The sequence below is a fragment of the Triturus cristatus genome, chromosome 12 (assembly GCF_964204655.1).
Source record: "Triturus cristatus chromosome 12, aTriCri1.1, whole genome shotgun sequence".
Classification (NCBI taxonomy): domain Eukaryota; kingdom Metazoa; phylum Chordata; class Amphibia; order Caudata; family Salamandridae; genus Triturus; species Triturus cristatus.
This window is the reverse complement of record NC_140595.1, coordinates 577,783,232-577,800,997: the sequence shown is the minus strand read 5'-3', so window position 1 is coordinate 577,800,997 and position 17,766 is coordinate 577,783,232. Positions and strand designations below refer to the sequence as shown.

The following is a 17,766-nucleotide window of genomic DNA, read 5'->3' as shown; positions in this document are numbered from 1 at the left end:
TATTTTTAATATGAAACAATAGGAGACAAGCTTACACCCACGCTGATCTTCGATCTCCGGTGTGAGGACAGCAGCTGCTGGTGGTCTCACACGCTCCTCCTCTCAGCACACTGTCCTCCAACAGGATCACTCGGCTCCTATTTACTCAAAATGAACCCGCAAAACTCGGTTTATTTAAGACTCTCTGGGAAGACAATACATAATATCAAGAAATGAACTACAGAAAAAAAAAATGAAACTGTTCTGCACACTAGCGATAGCTTGGGTGGTGGCACAACGAGGGAAGCAATGGGTGGGTTTGAAGCTGCTCACATTTCCCAATAGAACCAATGGGGGCATGGCAGTAGGCTGTCAGTCAATCCCAGCCTGCGCAGTTCCCAGGGGAAAAGAAAAACAACTCAAGGGCAGTGTGACATTCCTGCTTTGGGGATTGCGCACTCACAGTTAGTCAGTATTTCAGCCCTGTTGAAAGCACTGCACTAGGAGTTTTCGAATTGCCAGTTTGGCACTTTGCTTTCTTGCCAGAAGAGTGTGTTTTAGAATGGATGTAGCATATCGTGATTGCACAAATAAGCATTTTTTAACTGCAGTGCACGGGCTCTCCGAGGCTGAATACTTGCTTTGTGAGGCTTACTCCTTTTTTGAAATGTAGATAAAACCTCTTGAGAAACAAATGCTGGTAATATGGTGGTTAAAAGTGCCTTGCTGTTGCCTGGCAACTAGTTCCACCCACTAATCATGGGCCTCCACAGTGCTTAGTCAAGTCTGGTGCTGGTCCTGTAACAGTGGTCCTGTGAAGAGCAGAATGAACTGCAGGTACTGCTGCCATCCTAACGTTTCACCATTTAAACTGAGTACGCCACTTAAATAGTACCTGTGCAGATCACTCCACTATTATGCAAAATAGCAGCAGTTTCAGAGCTACTTAGAAACACAATGCATTCTCCTTCTCGCCATTCCTCAGCATAACCCTACCCCCCCCCCCGCCCCCCCCCCCGCCCTGCTTTAATAACAATACCCAGTGGCGGTGTGCATAGCAGTGGTGTTTGTCCTGCAGTGCTGTTAAGTCAGATACACTAAGAGCCACTGGAATTATGTGTTTGTGCTGTCGCAGTGTTTTTTACATAATTAGAAATTTGCCACATAGTAATTCTACCTGTGCTGCCAAAGATTCCTCATCTTCCTCCTGTTGTCAACCGAAGACGTCTGGTGCATCGTACGCTTGCCTATGCTTCATTTTTTAATGTCGAGCACGTCTATCGCGAAGAGTCTTTTTTGATCTAAAAGACTTACAGTCTTCATGGCTTTCCTCTCGATAATCAGGCGAGAGGCATAGGTTGCAAACGGAGTGTTGGTCAGTATAGGGATATTTTGAATGACAATTGGACAGAAGGGGAACAGAGTTCATTCCATTAGCAAGTTATTCCCTGAAGGACAGTGGGAGTGGAGAAAAGGAGGCCCGGACGGACATGGCACGCTGGCCAAGGAAGCGAGCCGGAGACCCGCTACGTAGAAGGGTGATTGCTCTGATGCAATGAAACTACACAATCAAGACAATACCGTTGAGTATCTACTAGAGAACAGAAGGGAGCCCAAAGGAGTCTCGGACCTGAGTGCCAGAGATTACATGGAAATCTGTTGGCGAAAAAAAATAATCTGAAGATGGCGACGATGGCCATGCGCAGTATTAACAAGAGGAGAAGTCACACAGCCTTGTGACTCGAAGAAAACTTCTTGGAACAAAAACATTTTGTAATCATCCAAGCCGAACACTAGATGGCAGACTTATGCAAAGCATGTGTATCTACAGCACGCATACCTCGAACACACATACTTATGTTTAAATATATTTAAACACTGGTTTTACATTCATGTTGCCTGATTTGGTTGGAGACATTCCATTGTTTAAGATATGCTCACCTCTCCCAGACTGTTGGTATTCAGAAGACATCAGTATCAGATAGACAGATGGGGTCATTGAGCAGGGCAATTTCTAATCAAGATCTGGAATGTCTATGAGATGTCCTTCACAAAACTCAGAGCTTGAAATAGGAATACTCAAACATGAGTTGGTAAAAAGAAGTCACATGAAATATTTTATGAATACATGCAAGCATAATCATAATAACGGTCCTCTACATGTCTTCTAATCTACCAATTTTTTTAGAGTATATATTTCCATATCTTTTTCAAACCTACAAAGGTCAGGGACTGAGTCAGTTAGGGAGATTAGGTCTTGAGATTGGAGTACTTCTCAGGTTGGGAAGGGTGCAACAGCTTTGAAGTGAAAGGTAGCTGGACAAATTGATGTGTGTGGGAAGTAACAGTGTCTCTTTATGTGTCACCTCGTGGCACATTCAACAGTTAAAGTTGAGGGGTATGTGGGGGGCTCGGTTAGGACAAATGATCTGTGGCACTGACCCCCTATGGCCTTGCACTAGAGACGCTGGTGAGATTCTAGTGCCATGGATTGGTCCTTGGCTGCTAATATGAAGGAATAACCAGGCTACATTCCAAAACTAGCAAAATCCCCCAGATGAGACAGGGAAGTTGAGAAATACATTTCCTGGCTAATCATACTCTGATCTGTTATCTTCTTCACCCTGGCCTTGCCAAAGAATGATGGATAGATTGATTATCTTATCCATTAACTATAGGAAACAAGGACATGAGGATTTGTAGCTTTTGTAATGTGATACTCTGAGAAACATTATATTTACCACCTGCCAATTTCCATCCCAGCACACATGAACACCTATTTCAGCTTTCTCCTACTTCCAGTCTGCCCATGCACCAGGTGGGTAAAGTCCACTATGATATGCTCATGGGTGTGCAGTAGTTTGTCTACATCAATCCAAGTAGGGGGCAAAATCAATTGTTTTTTAAAAACCTGATAAATCTCCAAATTAGACTGGTGGTTGTTTCAAATAGTTTGAAATAGTTTCAAAATTAAGTTTTTCATTAAGCTGCAATATAAAGGCTTCTTCCTGAGCCTTGGCCATCCAACCAACTTGTACAAACGGCCCGGTAGCCAGGGTCATAAAATCTCATTAAAAAGGTAATTTTTTGGGTGGCGGAGCCATCATGGTGTCTGAGTAAGACGAGTCTCGCTCTACCTCCGGCCCGACCTCGGCCTAGCACAGTAAACCCTCCTTTGCTTGTTACAGCCCTGTCAAAAGTCTGAAGGGTCCTCACGGCCTCCCAACATCAAAAGGTGACAGAGGAGCAGTTGTGTTTCCAGCCTCAATAACAAAGAGGACCTGCGGCCTGTGGACCTTGAGCGGGGCTCTGACTCGGTCCCGCTGCCCCTAGGATCGGCGCTGCATTTGTCCAGGCAGTGCTGGGAGGAACCTTCTGAGGACCCTGGGCTGATGGAGGGGCCAGAGGACACAGGATTGTCCCGGGAGGTATTATTGCACCAGCGGGGATGAGGAGAGGAGCTCCACTGGTTGGAGCCTCACTAGCGGATGTGGCCAAGCGTTGTGGCACCTCTGGACTTTTGAAGTGTTGGGAGCCCGGACGGGGTGCAGGCGTGAGTCTGAAGGGAATGCTTGTGGAGCTGCAGGCTCCCCTTCCTGATGGCCGGTGAGTGAGGTGCGGCTTCTGAGACAGGTGGACGGAGAAGAGGCCCGGCTGCGAGATTGAGATAGAAGCGGTGGATCCAGGAGATGCACCAGGGCTCAAGTGAGCTTGAGGTCTGAGCGGACCAGCCCTTTGCCGGACGTCATACCTTGTGCCAGGGCCCCAGGTCTATCTGCGGCCGGGGCGTTAATGGAATGTTGGAGGCTGTGTGTGTCCTGGGAGCCTGTGGTGGCACAGGGCTGGGCGCTAAGAGAGAGTGGCCACCGGCCCCTCCAGTGCGGACAATTTTTTCCCTTAATGGAGCGTATTGTTGTAGATGCTCCACCGGCAGGGCAGCTTTCAGGCCCTGGAGTGGACTGCTTGAGCACCTCCCAGAAGGTGAGAGAGTGGTGGGGCACTCTCCTCTGGCCTGTCTGTATCTTGGGCTAGACGCTGAATCCTGGAGAAGGTTTGCCTTCTCGAGGACTGCAGAGAGGGAATGTACAGAGAGCTGTCCATCTGGGCAGACCCGGGAGCTTGCTGAAGAGCTGCCGGAGAAGTTGCCAGAGATGAATGTTGTTCCTCTCATTGCAGCCTCCTTTGTGACTTGTCTGAGGTAGCTATTCACCCCCACGAGGAACCACCCCACTATTACTCACACCTCTTCTGGCATTTTAAGAGCCCCCCCACCCCAAGGATGACATTGGCACACAATAAAAAATGCTCTAAAAGATATGTTCGGCAAGTCGCCCACCTCCCGCTGGGAGACAAATCAGCTGTATCCGGCCAGGCTGCGTCTTCATAGATGGGAGATGTTGAAGCCCCAGTCCCTCACTCTTATTTGGAGACTCAATTTTCTTCCTTGCGGGATGACATTCAGGAGATCAAGAGAGACCTGGCTCGGGAGGAAAGAGGTCAATGATATTGGGGATAGAATTGGCACACTGGAGCAACATGAGGCTACTAGAGAGGAGGAAATAGAACATTTACAGCAAGAAATTATACGCCTCACTGACCAGCAGCTCAATCTTCAGGCGCATACCAAGGATTTCGAAAATAGATCCCTGAGAAATAACATTAGAATTTGGGGTGCTCCCGCAGGGGCAGAGAGGGACAATATTAGAAGCTATTTAATGGCTCTCTTTGCCCAAATTTTGCAGAATCAGCAGGCCAAGTACTTGTGCCTAGACAGAGTCCATCGAGTGGGCCTTCCCCAGTCTGGAGATTCTCGCCCCATTGGCATTCTGGCTTGTGTGCACTACTGCTCCCTCAAGGAAACGATACTACGCAATCTAGAGACTCTCAGCGGTGTAGTTTCAAGGTCAGGCATTGCATTTATTTCAAGATATATCTGCAATGACACTCCAGAAAATCCAAGAATTCAGACCAGTGACGTCCTTCCTTTGAAACAAAAGCATTCCGTACCATCTGTGGCGGAGGACTGCATTATGCTCTGCCGTCTCCAATCCTGATTCTGCTACAATTGCACGAGAGAGATGGGCAGTACTGTAGAAACTAATGGAGAAGCTGTCTACTCAGGATCCCTCATGATGATGCCAGGGCTGGTAATCAGCAATATTCTCTTTGCAATCTGGGGTTGGGCTGGGACTGGGGGGGAATCGCTGTTCAGATAAATGGCCACCATGGAGCCTCTACACCTTTTTTCCACTGGAATGTCGCTGATGGTTGGTGGCTGTTGTTTTCCAGGGACACTGTCTTTAGTCCTGCTCATGTTTTTTTTAAGGGAGGGAGGGTGGTTCTTGTTGTAAGGGCACTCACAAAGGTGACATTGTTACTCTGTACTGATGACATCTTTAGCCAGGTGGGTCACTCATATGAGCATTTCGAGCGGAGCGGGTATGGGATGTGGGATGACTAGATTTTGCATGACAAGTCTAGGCCATTGATATGCCTCGGGATGCTCTAAGAGTAGTCATTCTTAATATTAAGGGGCTTAACAACTCCGTCAAAAGGTGGGCCATTCTCACTAACCTAGAACAGACGAAAGCAGATATCTGCTTTCTTCAAGAAATGCATTTACTAGCGAGGGACTGGCACCCGCTTAAAACCAGGAACTTTCCACACCAGTATTTTTCTTCCATGGCAAGTAAGTCGGCTGGGGTTACAATATTCATTTCATTTCATTATCTTTATTTCGACTTTAGAAACGTTATAAAAGAGATCACAGTACAGTATAAAACAGATCATTACACAATATAATATAAGTTTCTAAAGTAAAAATACATTTTCCAATAGGGATTCAATCATAAAAAACATCTTCATTGCCTTTACAAGGTATCAACAAGGAGTCTCGCTCACCATTAGAAGACTCATGTATAGTGAACAAAGTCTCATTTTGCCACGAGGCTTCTTTTAATGTTCCACTTAGCAGCTAAGAATTTACTTACAGCAAAGATAGTTGATGGGGATAAGTCAGATTTTAATATTCGATAGGCATGCAAATGCTGCCTAAACCCCCAGTTTCTGTAAATGGGAATGATCCACTTTTTCCTAGGCTTCATATACGAAGGGCAAAAAAACATAACATGAATATCATTCTCCAACTCCTCAGTACAAGCAGGACAATTTTTGCTAGTTGGTGGGTGCCATTTACTAGTAAGGGCTCTAATTGGTAAGGAGTTATAATTTTCTAAGACCGGTGGGATTAATATCATCCAGAACAGTCTACATCTTATAATAGTCTTTCATTGTTAAGAACATACTCGACAATGACCTCATTTTGTCACTCAATAAACAAGCAGACAGGTTACAATCATAATAGATGGTGACCAGGTCTTTGCGGGATATATTTCTACAGGCCTCTTCCGGATTTGTCCACAAAACAGAACAACCCAACCTCTCAAATTCATCCTTTCTATATTTTAGCCATGGAAGTTTCCGTATATTTGGGTATTTTAGTAATTCCGTAAATTCTTGCCTATAAGTATAGAGTTCAGGGGTTACCCAAAGACGCCTCCAAAAGGTTAGGGCTTTAGGCCTAATTCCTCCTTTAATGATCTTATTCCCAAGTCAAGCCTGAGAGGAAGAAGAGGTGAGTTAGTAGGTAGGGAAAGTAAGTTCCTGAGAAACTTATTTTCCGTGGCAATAATTGCAGGGGCACAGTTATGTCCCCATAATTCACCGCCGTAGGTTACTGCCCCACGTGCCTGCATTTTATAGATTTCGAGTGGCAGTCCAATGGGTTTTATCATGGATTTATTCCATAATTTGATAATCCCCCCCCGCCTTTTGAGTTAGCTTTAATTGGGATTTGGTCTGATGTTGAGCCCAGGCCAGATTTTCATTTAGGATCAATCCCAAATACTCGAACGTCTGAACTCTTTCCAGGCTAATACCATCTATAACCTGATTTAGGCGAGATATCTTTGGAGGATTAAAAATCATGAACTTAGTTTTGGCCGAATTTATTTCCAGGCCCTGATCATGACAGAAAGAGACAAAACCATCCAAAACTCGCTGGATACCCATTGGTGTCTTAGCGAGTAACAAGGTGTCATCAGCGAACATAATCGCTGATATCCCTATACCACCAAGCTTTGGTGCGTCTCTGTTGGGGACAACATTCAGATGGGAGATGACTCCATTTACGTAGAGGCAGAACAGGGTTGGCGCCAAGACACAACCCTGCCTAACCCCCCTATCAACGGGGAAACTAGATGACAAATTACCTTCTCTCCCACACCTGACCCTCGCAAAATTTTGAGTGTGGAGTCGTATTATAATATCCAGAAGGGGGGCTGGGATTCCTAAGTCCCGTAACACAATCCAAAGTTTCCTGCGTGGGACCAAGTCAAAGGCCGCACGCAGGTCTACAAAGACAGTGTATAGGGAACCGCCCTCAACCTTAGCCGTCTTCCAGAAGAGCATACTCAATCTAAAAATCTGATCAATAGTCGATACACTCTTTCTAAAACCTGCCTGATACTGGCTCAAAATCTCAGATTCCTCCATCCAGTCCAAGAGGCGATCTAGGATCAGCCTTGCAAAAGTTTCTGGGCTACATCTATTAGGCTAATTGGCCTATAGTTGACTGGGAGCAGAGGCGACCCCTTCTTAAAGATAGGGACTACCTCTGCTCCCAGCCAAGTGGAAGGGACCGGAATACCCCCAGAGATTGCATTGAATATTGTTAAAAGATAGGGCGCCCAGACTCTAGGTTCATGTTTATAAAGGTCTCCAGGAACCCTATCCAACCCTGGAGCTTTGCCCGCAGGGAGCATAGATATGGCAGCCCGAACCTTACCCAGGGTAAAACTAATCACCGCTGTACCAACAGTGTCACTCGTCAACAATTCACCCGATGGGACCTCCATGCAGGGATAGTCCCCCTTATACAGGGTGCTGAAATGGTCTTCCCATACTTCTGCAGCAATGTTCGGGTTCACTGCTGGATCAGGTTCAACTGAACCAGTGGTCACAATCTGCCAAAACGTCCTTGCGTCCCTACCCGCTAGGGCAGTTGTTAACCTAGCCCAATTCTCATTCCCCCACTCCAACTTGGCATGATGGATTAGCCGTCGATATACTCGTCTCCTGTGTTGGATGACATCCCTGTTTACATTGTCTTTTAATGCATCCAACAGTTCACTCTTCGCCAATCTGCATGCCCTATTATACCAGGGATGCTTTCTTCGTGCCCTTTTCCCGCGAGGGGCTGGGGGATTTAAAATATCTATTAGGCTAAGGAATAATGCCTTATTGAGTTCGCCCAGTTTTTCATAAAAATCAAACAAAGGTTGTTGCTCAATAAGAGCGGCCACGTCATCCAATACTGGACTAACCCTAGCGTATACTTCAGATAATTCCTCTGGGTTATTAGCCAGTTTATCCCATCTTACCCTGCGTCTGTTGTTAGACAGAATAGCCCTATTGGATGTATCAGATTGCAATGAAGATTCACCCTTACGCAGGGCTGGTAAGGAAAAATCCAGGATCAGGGGATTATGGTCGCTCTCTCCCCTAGATACCACCCTAAAATCTAGGACTCTATTCCACTCCTTACATTGGACAAAGATATAATCAAGTCGAGCCTCCCTCCCTGGCTTATTAAAAGTAGGCCTAGAGGGGTTATCAGATTTTGCTCGACCATTACATGCCCTAATCGAGTAAGCCAACGTCAGGGATGTAATTTGAACAGCCAGAGGAGCCCAAGACCTTACCGTTGGACCTACCACAGGTGGGATTTTCCATATATCATCCTCCTCCTGATTTATGGCATCCAGCAAACCCTCAAGTGGTTCAAAGTGAGAATTAAAATCTCCTCCCACGACAAACATAGTACCCTCAGGAATCTTAGTCAGAACAATAGATAGCTCATCGATGACCCTTGACTCGGCGGAGAAGCTCATAGGTCTGGAATAAACATTAATCACAGCTAATCTAAAACCAGTCCGCCAGTCCAGAAACACACACTGAACGTCATCAGACCCTGTGTCCAAAACACTGGCACTGCAACCCGAATGGGTAGCAACCCAGATTGTTAGACCCCCTGACGGTCGGCCCCTACCTCCCCACCTGGCCGGAACTGAGAATGAGGCAAACCCCAAACGAAATTGCTCTTCCCTTGCCCATGTTTCCTGGAAACAGCATATATCATGAAGGTCTATAAATGAGCCCCATTCAGGACAAGTGAGCTTATTGGAAAGACCAGCTATATTCCAGGAAAGAATTTTTAATGAAGATGGGCCATAAGAAGTAGCAGAGGGATTTTTACATAAATCTTCATTGCTTAGATTCACCATTCGTATTGAATGCCCACTATCAGAAGCAGGAAACACCGGCTGCGGGTGTGCAGAATGAGGAGACCCACCTTCGTCCCCCCGAATACCATTCTCCCGACACAGTCAGTCAACCTCCTCAAGGCAGCTGTACCTATTGGTACAAGAGTAGTCACCTAGAGTAGGCGCATCATAACGAATGTGCCTGTGCCTTCTGCCTTGAGAGCTGGATCCCACCCTTGTCCATTCTTCAACATTCCCTAGGGTGGTGTGAATATTTTGTGGTGGATAGAAAAAGGACAATGGGAGGGGTTGAATAGATGTACCTCCCGTATTACCCATCCAATTACAAATGTGTGAGACAATCTGAGGGTTTCTAAAATTCACCAAAATGCAGTCGCCCTTGATTTTCTTCATAGTGTTTCCCAGCCAGGTAACCCTCCTGACCATCAAAACATCGCCTCTCATGTTTGGGGGGAGGGGCCTATGGATATTCAACCAACTGATCACTTTATTCTTTAGAGAGTCACAGGTTTCTGAGACAGAATTAGTAAGTTCTGGGACAGCACTTAGAATTATTACATAGGGTGCTGCCTCTGGGGGAAGATTCACTATGTTTTTCCATCTTAAACTCCCCAAATCTTGGTTAATACGGGCACCAATCTCATTGGAAGTCTTCCCTGATGTGGTTAAATTTGATTTAGCTAACAGGTTGGAATTCCTTACAGGGGGAGATGTTTGACCCTGTGGGAGTGGCAACGTAGCGGTGGTGGGAAGTGGGAGATTGGAAAAAGGTAGGGGTATTCCTGTTGGGATCAATTGGGTTGCTGTTACAGGTTTTGTCAAACCAGCAGAATTAGTAGAAGTAACCAACAGGGGATCAACCATATTCATTGGACCCACACTTTGGATCATATCATTGGTCCTCATACAATTCTCGATTGCCCCGGTAGCCGCTTCTATATCTTTTAGCCTAGCATCAATAATATTGAATCTAGTCATCAGGGGGGCAAAGAATCCCTTCAAAACATTAGTTATGTAATTTATTAAATAGTCCCCCTCCTCCAAACCCCTTTCCAGAGATAGAAGAAGGAGGCTGCGATTGCGGCAGGGTTTGTACGGGGATAATTGAGATAGGTGTTACGTTAGGACTAACAGTTAGCCGTGTATCCGCTATAAGTGACGTGGTCACTAGATCATCAGGAGGGCAATCTATTTTAGCCTTTTTTGCCCCCTTGAACTTCCTCACGCCTTTCCTTTTAGGGACGGCACCCTCCCGAGACCCTCGTGCACAAGATGACTTGAAATCACTCCCCACGTCAGAGCCTGCTTCCAGTGTAAGGGCAGATACACACTCGGGAATAGGCTGGAGCAAATCTCGGCGTGAGGATGTGCTAGTCCTAAGCTCTTGCAAGACAGATTCAATCGTTTGGTCAATACTATCCATAAGGGCAGTATGTGAATCATCCAAATTATCAGGGGATCTAGCAGATGCAAGTAAACCCAAAGAGGATCTTCTAGTACTTTCGATCCCCTCTGAGAGGCGTTTTTCTAAAATATTTAGCTCATTATTGACCACAGAATTAGCCCTAATGAGGAAGCCATCCAAAGTTCCTGCTACCATAGGGAGTAATGGCGTAGTTTTGCTTCGCATGTCCCTTGATGACATTGCCACGTTCCTCAACCTGTGCGCTAAGCGTAGTTCAAGAGGGGGGGCCCGGTCCGGTCTTGCCCGTGCTTGAACGGGCTTAAACGGGCCCGCCCTTTGCCCGGGCTTCGCCCCGGTCTTCGGCCCGCTCGCGAAATACTGGGCGTGTTTAAAATAGTCAGGGGGAGGGGATCGGTAAGAGGCCCCCAGCTGCTGGCAATTGCTGTTGCGCAAGGCCCGCTGGACCTCGCAGTCCCGAACAAAGTTTTGCCGAATAAAAATCACTCCTCTGACACTGCAGGATTCGTTAGCCCCGATCAGCTACAGCTCAGTCCAATCCTCCAAGGTTCCGAGCGGCTCCTGCGAAGCGGGGGCCGCGAGGCGTTATAATCCATGGGGGGGAGGGGTCAGGAAGAGGCCCCCAGCTGCTGGCAATTGCTCTTGCGCAAGGCCCGCTGGACCTCGCAGTCCCGAACAAAGTTTTGCCGAATAAAAATCACTCCGCTTACACTGCAGGATTTGTTAGCCCCGATCAGCTACAGCTCAGTCCAATCCTCCAAGGCTACGAGCGGCACCTACAATATTGGTTTCAAACTCTTTTAAAGGTAGGATAGGCTCTAAGGTTGCGGAACCAGAGGCCACGCCTTGTCTACTGGATACTTATGGGATTACACACTATTGTTCTGGGCTCTTAGTATGCCCCTAATAAGAGGCAGGAGCAGTTTATTTGCAGAGCTATGGCAGACACGACAGCGCAAGATCGATGGGTTTTGGTTGGTGGTGATTTTAACTTGGTCTTTAATTAACGACAAGGACCGTTTTCCTTCTACAGAAGGAGGGGCCGGAGCAATCTGATAGGAGGGAGCTCTGATTAAGAGAGAGAGGTCTGATGGATCTGTGGAGGAACTGTCACCTGGGCACAAGGGATTATACCTTTTATTCCCATGCACGTAAATCTTATGCTTTATTGGATTATTTCTTGGGCTCTTACGAGGTTCAGGCAGCGGTTACGTCATTAGAAATTGAACCAAGGTCACTTTCGGACCACTCCAGGGTTTCCCTGGACTTAAGGGTGCTTGGTATTGATGGCTCGGCACGGCCACTGAGTTAACAATGGCCCTGAGGTCCCAGTCGCAACGGTCTGGGATGCATTAAAAGTGGTCCTCAGAGGCGAGTTTATTGCTATATCAGCAGCAGACAAACTGCAGGGAAAAAAAATTAACACAACCTCAAGGACAAATAAAAGAGTTAGAACGCATTCACCATAGTACAGTGGTCCCTAGAATATGTGGCCAATTGGAAGCCGCACAGAAACAGCTAGCGAGTCTTGATCTTGATAAGGCAGAATACTCTATGTTTCACCTTAAATATACCGTCTATATTGAAGGGAATAAATAAGGAAGGTTGTTTGCTAAGAAACTTGAATACCAGCGCCACGCAACTGGTGTTTCATCTTTGTTTTGAAAGAAGGGGGGTCTTATCGAGGAAGACGGGCCAATTGCCTCTTGTTTAAGGGAATTTTACGCCGATCTTTATACGGCGCAGGACCTACAGATGGAGAACTTTGCACATTTTTGGAGCATGCGAACATTACCCGCCTGACAATGGACCATGCCCCAGGACTTGAACAACCAATTCATATAGAAGAGGTTATAGTTGCCATTTCAAGATAGAAGCTCCTTAAATCCCCAGGCCTGGATGGCTTCCAGGTGCTATTTTATAGAACTTTTAGTGATCTGTTGGCTTCTCTCCTCACAAGGGTCTTTGATACATTTAAGGGCCCTGCCACAATCCAACCTTCGATGTTAGACACCTTGATCTTAGTTATCGCTAAGCCTGGCAAAGACACAAGACACTGTGGGTCATACACACCAATTTCCTTGCTTAACGTCAATGCTAAGCTTTTCATGAGTATCTTAGCGGCTTGTCTTTACCCGTTGATGCCTGGATTAGTGGCTCCAGACCAGGATGGTTTTATCCCCCAGTGACAATGTGCGGACAATACGAAAAGAGTCTTACATCTCATAGAAAAGGCCCATCCATCCCAGAGAAAAGTTATGCTCTTCTCTCTCGATGCAGAGAAGGCATTTGACCATGTTTACTGGCTATATCTGACAGATCTTTTAACACATTTTGGCTTTGGAGAAAGGTTTAGGGCTAGAGTGTTGAGCAACTACGGGGAGCCACACGCCTCAGTAGGAGTTAATGGGAGAAGCTCGGCCCTTTACTATTCGGGGGGGTACACATCAGGGGTGTCCCTTATCACCCCTGCTGTTCACACTCTATATGGAGCCTTTTGCCAAAAGGGTTAGGAATCACCCTGGCATCACAGAAGTGTGTTTTGGGGGTGAGGAACAAGTCATTACATTATACGCGGATGACGTCCTTGTAGCCATTGATAGCCTCAGAGAGGCACTTTCACCTTTTTTAGAGGAACTGAGGAAATTTGGTGAAGCTTCAGGTTTTCATATTAATCGAAATAAATCATAGAATAGGAACTTTTCTGTGACACCTGACTCTATAGCCTATAGAGAGCCACTCAATATCATGAACACCTGGCTCCATTACCTATCTTGGCGTACAGTTAGCGTCTACAATAGAGGAAATTAGGATGGTTAACTATCGCACTATTAATAGGCGAATATGAGCTGTCCTGGCCCACTGGCGGCTGTATCCTCTCTCTCTACTGGGCCAAATTGCGGCATTAAAGATGGTAGTGCTTGCGAGAATTCTCTTTCATTTTCAGACTCTTCAACTGCGGGTGGATACAATCTTTGCAGACAGCTCTACAACGTTTTGTCTGGGCTGATAGACAGCCCCATATGCTACAGGAGTTGAGTGGGTGTCCCCAGAGGGTGGCGGATTAGGCATTCCGAGGTTGCTTCACTACTGCTATGCAACGGAACTTCAATATTTGGATGAATGTTCTCAGACAGAATCTGAGAATTTATGGACCGAGCAGTAGCAGGCACCCCAATGTGGAGGATTCAGTTCTTGCCCCGTATTCACTGTGCACCAATTGTTTATATGTCTCCAATACCTAGATCAGTGTTGAAGGTGTGGGATAGCCAGGTGGGCCGGTAGGGCCTCTTGTCTTTTCCATCTCCCCTTACCCACATAGTAGGCAACCCAGATTTTTTTGCCCGGCCTCAATCGAGTGGCCTTCAGGGTATGGGGGGAGGTGGGTAGCTGCTCGATTGCACTGTTCTTTGAGGTCGAGGGTCCAATATCTTTTGACCGAGAGATTTCACTATCTCCAGATAAGGCATTGGCTTGTGCATCCTACGGTGAGGGAGGCTGCGCAGGCAGCTAACAAGGTATGAAAAGTGGGTTCTCACCAACGATACAGATAAACATTTAATTATGGAACTGTACGCTATATTACTCTACCAAGCCCAGAGTCGAAGACTGCAGCGCAGGTCAGGTGGGAATCGGAACTAGGTAGACAGCTGTCTCCCAAGGATTGGCAGGATATACACTACAGAGTGGGGCATACAGTCCGCACCACTGCTAGCAGGGAAACCACCTTTTAAATTGTCACCTATTAGTATCTGATCCTTGTCCGCCTGCATAGAGGAAACCAGGTGCATAGTGCAGAATGTGGCACCCTCTTGCATATTCTTTGGGACTGTCCCCAGCTAGCCCAATTTTGGAGCAATATTTTAAATGACATTAATACGTATTTGCAAACTCAATTGCATCAATTGCCTAGATTTCTAACATGCATTATTCTGGGTCTCCCCAATTCACTTACATTTTCACTTAAATCTTGCTGGGGTCGACAAATGTGTGTGTCATTGGGGACGGCACATCAGATGATTTTGGCAAATTGAGGAACTGATAGGGTGTCTATTCGCCAGTGTTGGCTTCACCGCATGTGGCATCTACTGGGGATGGAGAAGCTCACTTTGAAATTAACTACACAAGGTAATTCTTACAGAGAAATTTGAAGGCCCTTCATTTCACTGTTTTCTCACAAGTTTACGGGACTGACCTGTCCTAGGTATCTCAGATTGCTCCATTTAACTGAACAAGCATCTACACCACCAGGAGGGCCCCAGCTTCATAATCTCCTGTATGCATGTTGTCATCATTAATGATCTTGATCATTTGTTGAGTGCCCAAGGGGGAGGACGGGGGAGGGTGGGGAGTTAGTATCTATTTAAAAGTTGCATTTGCTATATTAGGAGTGCACATAGGCACCATCTCGCTTATGCTATTGATTTTTACTATTTTTTAAAGCAACAATAAAAAATGTTAACATAAATTGAAGGTCATTTTTTAAGATCCCTAAGTGAAGGAGTGTATGGAACTGTGCTACAACACAGTCAAAAAGTCACCAGAAGGCTTCTGATGAATAAAATCTAAAAAGGGTAAATGTGTTTGTAAGAGCAGTACATTTCCAAATGGACTCTTAAGAGGATAACCTACGTCGTCATTTAGTGAAGGTATTATATGTAGTAGCACTTGAGGCTGCGTACCAGCACAAAGCCAGAGAAAGCTGAAACAAATGCTTCTTTAAGTTTGCATACCTTGGCTTTCATTTTCATTTTGAGGTTGTGTGACTTAGGTTTGAAATCTACCACAGAGCTTCATGAAGATGTTTGCTCCTTTGGTACTGTTTCTCCACAGTCTAGGAGCTTGCTGCCACTATTACTTGGATGATTCACTCTTCCTGTAGGGAAGAGAATGCTGTGGATGCTTGCATGGCTTTCTAGATTCTGATGGAGAAAGGGATTCCCCCTGAACCTGAAGACATGCAACCTCATTGACGTCCAAGGTGTTGATTTCATAGGCTCTTGCTTCAGCAAGCATTTTGTGGCCATGTTTTCTCCAAAGGTATGGTCTGTTAAGCTGTTATGTCACCTTTGTCAGCTACTGAATAACCAGCCGCAAACCCAGGAGACCTGGTACGTGTATTAGTTCAATCAAAGGATTTCACTGCCACCCGCAGTAGGCCACTAATTGTATCCTTGGAATATGGCCTTTATTCCTGGTTTTCTCTCTGTTAGACAGTATTGGATCACTTGGTTAAGCTGCGTCTGGGTCCACTGTCAAGACATATACAGCTATTTTGTAAACCTCGCTCTCAGGAAATTGAATTCTTTGATTCTGAAGATGAAGAGTCTTTTTGTAAGTTCTCCTTAGTCTGGCTACTGGGCAAATAACTGATTGAGAGATCGCCTATGCTTCAGCTCAGAAAACCGCTTTGCCATTACGGGAACTCAACTCAACCAGCGGCGGCTCCTCTGCTAACGCGGAGGAACGTCTCCCCACTGCTTTTCAGCAGTGTAAAAAATAAAATGAAATAACTCGCCTTTTTATCATTTTATTTTTCCTTGCTAAAGCCAGTTTGAGGCGGGGCTTGGCTGTTATCACAGCCAGCAGTAGGAGGAATGGTATGTGCACTTAAGTGAGCATGATTGTTTGGGCAGCTGTCTTGGGCCGGCCAAACAGACATGCGCACTCAACATGTTCTACACTGGGCTGTAATGCACAGCCTGGGTGGAGAACATGTAATGGCTGTAAGTCCCACTCTGAGCGCCGCACCACAGCGCTCAGACCAATCATGATGCTGCTGTCATGGTGATTGGCTTAGGGGAGTCTGGGTGCTTCCTGGAAGAGGAGCGGAGGTGAGACGATGCAGGAGACACAGCCATATAGGCAGCCGGTCCCAATCCCTGGGATGATGGCGGACGGACTTAAGTCCGTCCGCCATCATAATCAGGCCCTAAATCTTTGATCTGTGTTTCCATCTTAATCTAAGAGTGTACTGTGCTTTGCTGGAATTCCAGTAGCCCTCCATCACAGGGAGTCCACACAAACTCATCCACCTTGGCGTGCTCTGTTCCACAGTCAGATCCCTGCTGACACCGCCTCACACTTTGCCGCTACAAACTTGATTACCTGCTCAATGAAGCAAGCCTTAGTAAGGAAAATTCCCTGTAAAGAAAAATAGATTGTAAAGCATTCTCTACCCTTTCAAGATGACTTCAATCCTCGGTAGGCTTCTATGTATGAGAGCCTTTGTAATCTCCCAAGTATTGGATGGTGAGGTCTGAAAGGGGATTTTATGCCTATACATTTCTTCATGTGCTTTGAGATATTGTTAGCCACTTACTCAATGCCTCTGTGGAAAGAAATGCAATGCACCATTTGAGGCTCATTTTAACTACTCATACAGCCATCTCCAAGGTGGAAATTGCTCCAAGTTCTTAGAGGCGGTTGTAACATACTCCAATGCAAGCAGGCTGGAATCCTTCTACCGTCAGCCCTTTTCACCCATCTTTTCTACCACTACCAACTGTTATTGTTCTCTAGGAATGTAGCCCACCTAAGTTGAAGTTTCCATGGAGAAACTGTGTGACCCTGATCTGACCTCCAATCCTATACCGATTTACAGAGCTGCATGCATGGTGGGCATGTACAGCATTTCACTGAGACTCTGCTACCAAAATGACTTATCCAGGCTACTGAAAGAAGAGATGGATCAACTTTTTATTCAAGCTTTTACTACTAGGTTGTGCTCATGTGAATACAATTAGGAAATATCGTGGCAGCACATGAAACAATAACAAACAGCTTATGCATCAAAGGTCTTCCATTTCCAGCCCTTGCCAAACCTTGATCTATAAACTGTTATTATTTGTTTCATGCTATTTCCAAATATTTCCTAATTGAAATCAGAAACATCCTGCTTGCGTTTACAGCCCTGCATGAACAGGCCCTAGAGATGCACATACTCCTATAGGTTCAGAGCCAGATGCAAGGTCTGGATGATGCCACATTGAGGCATCTGTTGAGAAACTACTTTATCAA

The 17,766-nt window shown here is 46.0% G+C and overlaps 1 protein-coding gene across 1 annotated transcript in view; it reads right to left on the bottom strand.

The window, feature by feature from the left end:
• The window catches only part of LOC146776290 (neural-cadherin-like), a 567,428-nt gene that overhangs the window by 133,487 nt on the left and 416,175 nt on the right, over nt 1–17,766 (bottom strand). The gene's annotated exons all lie outside the window — the stretch shown is intronic.